General features: G+C 32.4%; 1 long non-coding RNA gene across 1 annotated transcript in view; it reads right to left on the reverse strand.

The window, feature by feature from the left end:
• The window catches only part of LOC117174989, a 72,048-nt gene extending 66,063 nt beyond the window's left edge, over window positions 1–5,985 (reverse strand). Inside the window, exons 1-3 of the long non-coding RNA XR_004467414.1 lie at window positions 5,896–5,985; window positions 5,598–5,714; window positions 1,377–1,439 (exon numbers count right to left, since the gene is read on the reverse strand). This is a non-coding gene — a long non-coding RNA (uncharacterized LOC117174989). The remainder of the gene's footprint in view (window positions 1–1,376; window positions 1,440–5,597; window positions 5,715–5,895) is intronic.
• Between the last annotated feature and the right edge of the window lie 3,442 nt (window positions 5,986–9,427).

Raw genomic sequence — 9,427 nt, forward strand, 5'->3', positions numbered from 1 at the left:
AAAAAGTAAGGTGACTTTTCAATTTTCGTGGGCTACGTACATTCAAGTTTTAAATTTTTTGTTTTTTTGTGTTGGTACACTCGTCACGATCATATATTCACAGTTTTGACTATATAGGTCGTGTTGTTTTTCTGGCAGAGGCGTAAAAGGTTAGAAGGGTTTGGTGAGCTCGTCGATTTTCTTCTTTCGAAAAAAATGGAGCAAAGAGTTTGCATTAAAATTTGTGTGAAAAATGGAATCCAGTGTTCTTGACAGTTGCATACGGTGAGTCTACTTTGATTAAGAAAAATGTGTATAAGTGGTACAAGCTGTTCCAAGAAAGCCGAGAGGATGTCGAAGACGAACCTCGCCCTGGACGTCCCAGCTCGTCAACAACAGATGAAAACGTTCAAGAAGTGAAAGAAATGGTGTTGAAAAATCGCCGAATTACCATCAGAGAAGTTTCTGAAGATGTTGGCATATCGGTTGGATCAGGCCATGCTAAATTTTCGGACGTTTTGGACATGAGACGTGTGTCAGCGAAATTTGTTCCAAAACTGCTTAATTTTGATCAAAAGATCCATCGCATGACCGTCGCTCAGGAGATGTTGAATGAAATCAATAATGATCCTGATTTTCTCAAAAGGGTTATAAATGGGGATGAATCGTGGGTATATGTATATGACGTCGAAACTAAAGCCCAATCGTCTCAGTGAAAGCATCCTGAGTCTCCAAGGCCGAAAAAAGCACGACAAGTTCGGTCAAATGTGAAGGTTTTGCTCACTGTTTTCTTTGATTACAGTCGCGTAGTGCATCAGGTATTCTTACCACAAGGTCGTACGGTCAATAAGGAGTATTACCTTCAAGTTATGCGCCGTTTGCGAGAGGCGATACGCAAAAAACGTCCGGAACTTTGGAAAAACAATTCGTGGCTTTTGCATCACGATAATGCACCTGTTCATTCATCGTTGCTTGTGAAAGATTTTCTGACCAAAAATAGCACCATAGTCATGCCTCAGCCTCTATATTCACCGGATTTGGCCCCCAGTGACTTTTTTATTTTCCCAAAACTGAAGAGACCCATGGAAGGACATCGATTTTCAACGATTGAGGAAATAAAAACTGCATCGCTGAAAGAACTCAAGGCTATACCACAAAATGATTATCAGAAGTGCTTCGATGATTGGAAAAAGCGTGGGCACAAGTGTATTATATCTGAGGAGGATTACTTTGAAGGGGACAATATAAATATTGAGGAATAAATTAATATTTTTTAAGAAAACCATAAAGGCACCTTATTTTTTGAACACACCTCGTATATAAGGCCAGCAAACATAAAAACTTTTTACTATAAATTTGGTCAAGTAATTTAATTTTTCTTTATAAAATAAACATACTTTTACATGGTACATCGAAATTCTCATCGTTCAAATAGTTGAAATCTTCAATGGTTCTGCTGCCTAGAACAAAATAAAAATATTATAATATGCAAAATAGGGTAGTCCAAAAACACTTCTTATCATATAGGTCAACAATTCCCCGATTTTTTCCAAATCCGAAAAACGAAAGTCCCTATTTTTTCGATATTAATTTTAATATATGCCGCTTTTGAAATAAAGTTTTCCATCTAAATTGCATGAGGAAAAATAACTGTTTTGACTTTTCGGAATAACTTTTCAGGACTTGGAAAAATATTACGGAAAAGTATAGACGAAGAATTACATGTATCAAGCATACGGTTTCAACTCCCCTAACGCACCTTCACGGTGCTATCCTTATTATCGTTTTTTTTTCTAAAAATTATTAATTATTTTCTTAACAGGAGCATATAATAAGTACAAACTACCAGTTCGACTAATTTTGGTAAAGAAACCTTTTTTTAAACAAATTGAATTTGTGTGAATAATACAAAATTATTAACCAATGTTGATCATCAAGATTCCAATAAACTGACAGTAATAATTTAAATAAAAACTAAAGAAAGAGAATTTATGTTTTCAGATTTAGAATCAAGAGGTGGTAGTGGTGGGAGAGGGGGGGTTGCCCGCTAGCATAAAAAACAATTTCTGCATGCATTTTTCGACCACACTGCGCTGCTGGAAGAAATAGGGAAAATGCATCCCATTCTGTCTTTTTATGAATCTAAATTTACCTCTATTATTTTCAGTCCACTCTTCTCAATCGCGCCCTATACTTCACCTGCCCACGTCAATCTAAATGTTTTGCTCTGCTGCAGGTAATAATATTGAAAACGATCGAAGTTGAGAATGGGAAGACAGAACTAGTCTACCTCTGCTTTCTATCTCTCAATGGGTCACATTGCATTTCTAAATCGCTATTATGTCCCCGTGTGGAAATAATTCATGGCGCTATACTGTTTCAGCCAGGACCGCCACGAGTCTATACTGGTGCTATCTCGAGAAACTATGCTGGGGCAGTGCGCAAATGTAACGCTCCAATCGACTAGCCGCTATCTACAAGAGCGGTACTAACGCATTCTAGTGAATCTAGTAAACTCAAGTAGATCTAGATGCGACCTAGATTGCAAATTTAATACTTATTTTTATAATTAAATCATTCCTGGCATAAAAGCACTATGAGCTACATTGAGAATATTAACCAATTCCAGATTTCTGTGAGAAAAATGGAATACAGCTCGTATGTGCTTTTTTGACAAAACGTGTCCAAATATTATTGATAAAAAAGAAAATGTCAATTGTGAATGTTTTAGAAACAGGAGCCAACTTCAAAATTGAATTCTCATTTTACTCCATAAATATTGGAATTACATATTTTTTAAATCAATAGGGCCTATTCCTGCATTGAATCACATTTTTATTCGAGGTGAAAAATTCTTTAATTTCAATAGCTTTTATGTAGACGTTCTTTTTTAAATGCTGGGGTTAGAATAAAAAAAAACACCTTATACAAAAACTATTGGAATTAGCCAATGTTCTACTCCGAATAAAGATTTAATTGAAAAGAGGACTAAGCCCTTATTATCTAGAAAATATGTAATTCTAGTATTTATGGAATAAAATGGGAAAATCCAGTTTTGAGGTTGGGTCTTGATTCCAACGCCCTTACGTCGAAAAAGGATCTGGAAAACTTCAAACCTCGTGGTCGCGAAACAAAAAGTATTCACACTGAATGGCGGCCTGGCAAACATCTGATTCTTGCAATCCGATTCCGTTCATTGTTGCCAACTTTTTTGGTAGCAGTCTAGTAGAAGTTTTGAAATTGCATTGCATGATGAAAGTTGAGTGCTGTTGGTAGCACTGCATAATATTTGAGGTTAGGAAATATGTCATTTTAATGTAGATAAGTACTGAATACAGGCCATCCGGGAAGGAAAATTACTTTCCTAGAAAACCTAACGATAAAATGTCTTTATTCAGCAATAATTTTTTATATTAGCTTTGTCTTTCATTCAATAGTTTACCAATAAACAATGTATAGTGCGTCAGATCAATCGATATTCAGTAATGAATTAAATTAACAAATCTGCACAATAAGACAGCACTGACAACACAGGCAACTTTATTTCTTCTATTTCCTTTGATTTGAGCATTGCAATAAATGTAATTTGTTATCTTTAATTAATTAGTTTTTAAATGACGCCTTCTTTTTCAAATTCCAAATAGAAGTAATTTCTACCCGGTAACAAGTGTTGCATTCAGAAAAATTAAGAATTTGTATTCCTATAAATACGCGATATTTCCTCCGGCTGAAAATCCCCCAACGGGAAAAGAAAAAGTGCAAATCCTATTGCTCTCAATCGACTTAGTAAAATTTAGCGAAAGCATTTATTTAAGCTATTTTTCATTATTAAATCATTTTATTTACATTCCGCATGAAGGAATTAAAATAACTTATTACACGTATTTTGTGAACTTATAAGAAGGAATTAAATAAAATCAAAATATGACCACTTCTGAGGAATAAAAAATATCTCTGCGCTACCGGTACAATTAGGAGGAATTAAAGATATTGAAAACACGTTCTCTTTGGGAGAATTGAAAACTGTGTGGCGGTCGCTATGGAAATAGAACTGAATAAGTTTTGGATATTAATTTTTTTTATTCTACGCTTATTACCGGGTAGACCCAAGCTATATTTTAGACGTATTTTTTATTTTAATATGATGTGAAATTCTGGCTAGCGACATTAGTGGGCCTACATAAAACTGCGTGATGGATTTTTCTATCTAGTAGGTATAGATAGCTCCAAAATAGCGCCAATCTAATTCCGTGTGAACAGACAGCCACGAATAATCCAGTAGTGGCGCTAGAATAATTCCAGTCTGCCAGGAATTATTTCCACGCGGGTCCTATCTCCCTCTATCTTTTTCTTCATCTTTTGTAACTAAAGACCGTTATCTTTTTCTTTACTTCATTCTAGCTCTCTAGTAAAGAAAGAAATCTTTGTCTATATTTTTATCCTATCTTCTGCGATTTAGTACGCTTATCATTTTCTGTCCCTAAAAGTTTGGGATTTCATCGAAAAGATACGGAATTTATTTTAAAAAATTAATCTGACGTTGACAACGTATCAGAAGGATAAAGTGAGTTAAATTGAGATTCACAAAGAAATATAAGACGATAGACGGGAATTTAGATTAACATAGATAAAAAAAAGATGAATAGATGAAGGATGGAATGCGACAATAGAAGAGGGGATGAAAGAAGGTAGATGTGAATTTAGATTGACTGAGAAGAGGTAGAAAAATAATGACATTAATAGACGTATGATATGATGAGATAGTGAAGAGGAGATTGAAAAGGATATGAAAATGTAGATTAAATGAGAGACCACAAATATTGACATGGGTAGGGAAAGGATAGGATTAAATAGAGAAATGATATTGAAAACGATAGACGTTAATTTGGACTGAAAAATAGAGATAGATTACTGTTGATACATATATGATATGATGTGATAGGGAAGAGGATATTAAAAAAGATAGAAGTGAGTTTCAATTAAGAGAGATATACAAATATTGACGTAGATAGATAAAGGATAGGATAAGATAGAAAAAAAGTGATTGAAAAAGAGAGACGGATATTCAGATTGACATAGATATAGTAAAAAAAAAATTACGGTGGTAAGCGTAAGAAAGGATGAGATGGAAAAGAAAGGGTTGTTTAAAGGAGAGGATCATTCATATTCAGAGAGAGATAAAAAGATTGACTTAAGATAGAAAAAGATTCAAGTTTATTATAAAGAAATAGAATGAAGTAAAGAAAGAGCTAAGGGTCCTAGGGTATAAAAGATAAAGAAAGGGGTTGAAAAGACTTTAAAATATTGAAATTCTTAATAGATATATTGAGAAATAGAAAAAGATAAGAGTCGTTTGTCACGAAGGGTATAGAAAGGGATAGAATATTATTGAGGTAAGGATAGGGAAAAATAGCGCCTTAGGGATACAAAAGTGATCCATTGAGAGAGAGAGAATAGTTCTATCTTTTCCTATGGCCCAATTTTTATTTTTTGTAATCTTCTCTTAGCAGGATAACACACACACGAAAAAATGTATAAATAAAATGCGTGCACAGTCAAATTTTTAGAACCAGAATGAAGTAATAAAGCATGTTCAAGCGAAGTCAAATGATACATACTATTTGAATTATTTTTGCCAAGAATGGTCCTTTTTGGTTTAATCTGAATATTTTCTAAAACTCAAATATCTTTTCTCTTAGGCGCCTTTTCAGTCTTCTTTGAAATATCCGAATTATCTGCAAGATATACAATATTAGACACTTTCTCTGTGATTTGAAAAGAAATCTTTTGTCTATTTATACATAAAGAATAAAAAGTTCTGTGCATGAAGAGGATGAAGATCTGTGGATCAACTAAATTAAGGATTATAATTATTATATAGAAAGTGCAATATCTTAAAGCTATCCAGAAACTCACCTACAAGCTCAGAAGTATTGTCATCTTCCTCATAATAACCAGAATCTCGAGCAGATAGTCTACTTGAATTATCATATGGTTGCTGTGTACCTGCACAAAAATATACTTTTATGCAAACGTCTAGATAATTAGTTTACATACAAAAATTACTAGGCATGTGAAAAGTGAGAATTTTTAACATACACTTTTTAAACGTCAGATAATATTTATAATATAAATTACATTGTATTATCAAGGTTTCCGAATTTATCAGTTCAGAAAAATATTGCAATATACACGCAAAAATAAATTTGTTTTAAAAATGTTTACGTCGATAGGAAATTAAATATCCTACATTTTTATCAAAGTTAAAATTAAATGTACTAAGTTTTAATTATAACAAAAACATTATTTTTTAGAAAATTTGTTCATGAAGCAATTGTGAAAAAATTAGTATTGCAAGAATCAGATAAATGTAACATTAGGGTGGTCCAAAAAAGCATTACGAAATTGTTTCAAAATCCAGAGGGCGAGGCACTCCCAAAACACATTTCATTTCCGAAGAAAGAAATCCATATTTTTTATTTTCCATAATTCCAATATTAACAAGTTGCCACCGTAAACTCGAAAATTCCATATATATATATATTCTACATAGGCAAATTTTGGATTTTCGAAAGATGGTACTGATAATGCAGGATTTGATCGAAAGTCGTCAAATTTGTATATCTCTAATGTCTTTTAAAATCAGTTTTAATTGTTTAAATAAATAGTATGTGTTTAAACAATTATTTCCCCAAGAAATATTTAAAAAATCGTATTTTCTGAATTAAACATAATATTAAATGATTTCGAGAGCAGTAAATTCTCTTAATAATGTAATTTTATTACTTGAACCATTTTTATTTGTTCCAACAGTTTTTTATTTAAAAATGTGTATAAATAATATAAACTACAATACATGAAATTATTTTCGCAAATATATGTATACAAATATTTTAGTTTTCTTTCAGTACAATGTCAGTTTGGTGTTTATAAGTCTTTCAAATCCTTTAACAAAATGAAATGTAAATTCATATGTTATGTAATTACAACGCTGTTTACAAAACATTATTTATTTATTTCAAGTTCCCTATGGCACGTGATAATAATGAAATTAAAAAAAAACGGATTGTCTTTAACGGGAAATAGAAAGAAACATTAAGACCATTCTTGGAGTAACTTTCAACGGCAAATTCAATGGCGTCCTGGTTTTTGACTCTAGCGATGACCTTCTAGGAAATTTCAAGGTCAAATCGTTCTTAAAAAACAAACAGAAGCCCCCTTATTTGACGTTGGCAATCGGAAGAGCAAGAAATTTTATGTTAAAAAATGTACTTAAGTCATAGGTCAGATGTGACTTTGATGATCACTTAAAGGTCATTTAAACTTTAACAAGGTATGGAAAGATCTGAGAAATGCAGCTTCTGGAAATAATTGATAACGACCTTACTTATTTTAGCAAGACTAATGTAGATGTGACATTAGACAGAACCTTGCCCATATCCTTCAAGACAATTTCAAGAGAGTAAATTTATGTACCTAATGTACCTGAGTACATTTTTTACGTGAAATTTTCCGTTCTTTCGATTCCCGTCACAATAAGGGTTAACTATTTTTTTAAACTGGTCTTTGAAATAACCCTAAAGGGCATGGGGACGGTCATGTCTAGGGACATATGTACCAATAATGCATAAAAATGTAGTTTTTTAATTTTTGAATCATATTCGGGGCTCTACGTAGTGGGTTACTAGTATGGTTTTATTTGGTAGAGACATCTCTTAAATCCCTGAAAAACTTGGCACGTTTCGATGAAACCCTGGAACATGAGTTACATTCTTGAAAATTTCCACATGTTAAATAAACAGGCCTTCAAATGCCTTGTGGCACATGCTAATATTCGAATTTCGAAAAAAAGGATTTTCTTTATCCGGAAATGAAACTTTGGGGGGCAGAGGGGAGTGTCTTGGCCTAGACATTTTCGCATAACCCTAATACACATATATTTATTTAGCCATATTATTTGAGAATGTGCAATTAATAAAAATAACTTTAACATTTGGTGTGGGTAATAATATAAAAGAAAATAAACTTACTGTCTTGTTCTGAAAGAACCGGTTTCACTATTTGTGAAATTTGATATCTGCTAGAGTCTTCTTGTTTATCTTTCTCAAATACAAGAGACAGAAAAAAGAGATATTTATTTCCTAATCGGTACTGAAAGAGTGACTTCTCATACTTTATATAAATCATCCAAATTTTTTAAGAAATAGAATAACATGAGTAAGCAATCCATCTCAGATGTTTAGATTTTTCGTCTTATCCTATTTGTAAGATAGAACATCTATATCTTTAGTACAATTATCATAAAAATTTGAATAAAAATTGTATTAGTAATTTGGGTTTTAAAAAACAATATTTTAATTTTCATCATTTGAAACATAAAACATCTATATGAAAATTACCACATATTATAATATACAATAATTTAACTAAATTTTGTGTAAACTTCTGTGTTACAGTTCAAACAGAAATCCCAATAAATGTAGAAAGATTCAAAAGAATTTAAACTTAACAGGCGAGTGCCAGTATTTAAATCCGGTTTGTGGAACTCTTCAGATCCATGAATATTTTGGTTGATCGGCATTACATCGAATGCCGAATCTAATGATTTTAAGAAATGCCTGGTCTTATTCGTGTTAAACCTTTACGTATTTTTTGAGGTTTCGTTTGATAAAACTGTTGTTTTGTAGGTTGTGTCTTGAAGAATTCTTTAATTGAAATAAAGGGTAATCGATGAGAAGAAAAGAGTTATTCTGTCGAACCTTGTGGGCTCATTTTAGAAGAGGAATTGTCAGATGTTTATTAAGATAATTTTTGAATTACAGGTTAATTTTTTTTATTTTAATCCTAAATTTGGAATAACAGCCAGTGTCTGCGTGCTTCAATCCGTGGTGCAGAAGCCGGTCTCCGATGGTGAATTCGTTAATAGCAGAGCACTGCAAAAATGTGAGGTATCGTATCTGTTAACTGATAATTAATTGGGCCTTATGTGTACTTTGTAGAGGCTCCATTCGGTTCATGCTGTCCACCAGGGATCGGACACTAAAGTTAAAATTAAATTAAATTTGAATCAATCTTACAACACATAGCGGGCACCACACTTATTATTAACTTATATTTTTATAACCGTAATTAAAATCCATTTAAATTCCACATTCAGTATTCTGACTGCATGGAATGCAATTCCTTTCAATACGCCCAGGTTCTGTTCTAACCTAAAAATTCAGTTCTTTTTCAAACCCAGAAATGGGGGTTCAAAAACCGGATACGAAAGGAATTCCTGATTCAAATTATGTTTATCTTATTTTAATCTTTTTCATGCACTCTGATAATTCACTTTTTTCTAAATTGAAATTTCAGTTCCTTACTTTAAATCCATAAAGGTGTACGCAAATTTTTCTTTGATCAAAACTATGCAGATCATTTTGCACTTGTCCTATTGCATTTCAAA

Source organism: Belonocnema kinseyi, chromosome 6 (assembly GCF_010883055.1).
Source record: "Belonocnema kinseyi isolate 2016_QV_RU_SX_M_011 chromosome 6, B_treatae_v1, whole genome shotgun sequence".
NCBI classification, from domain to species: Eukaryota; Metazoa; Arthropoda; class Insecta; order Hymenoptera; family Cynipidae; genus Belonocnema; species Belonocnema kinseyi.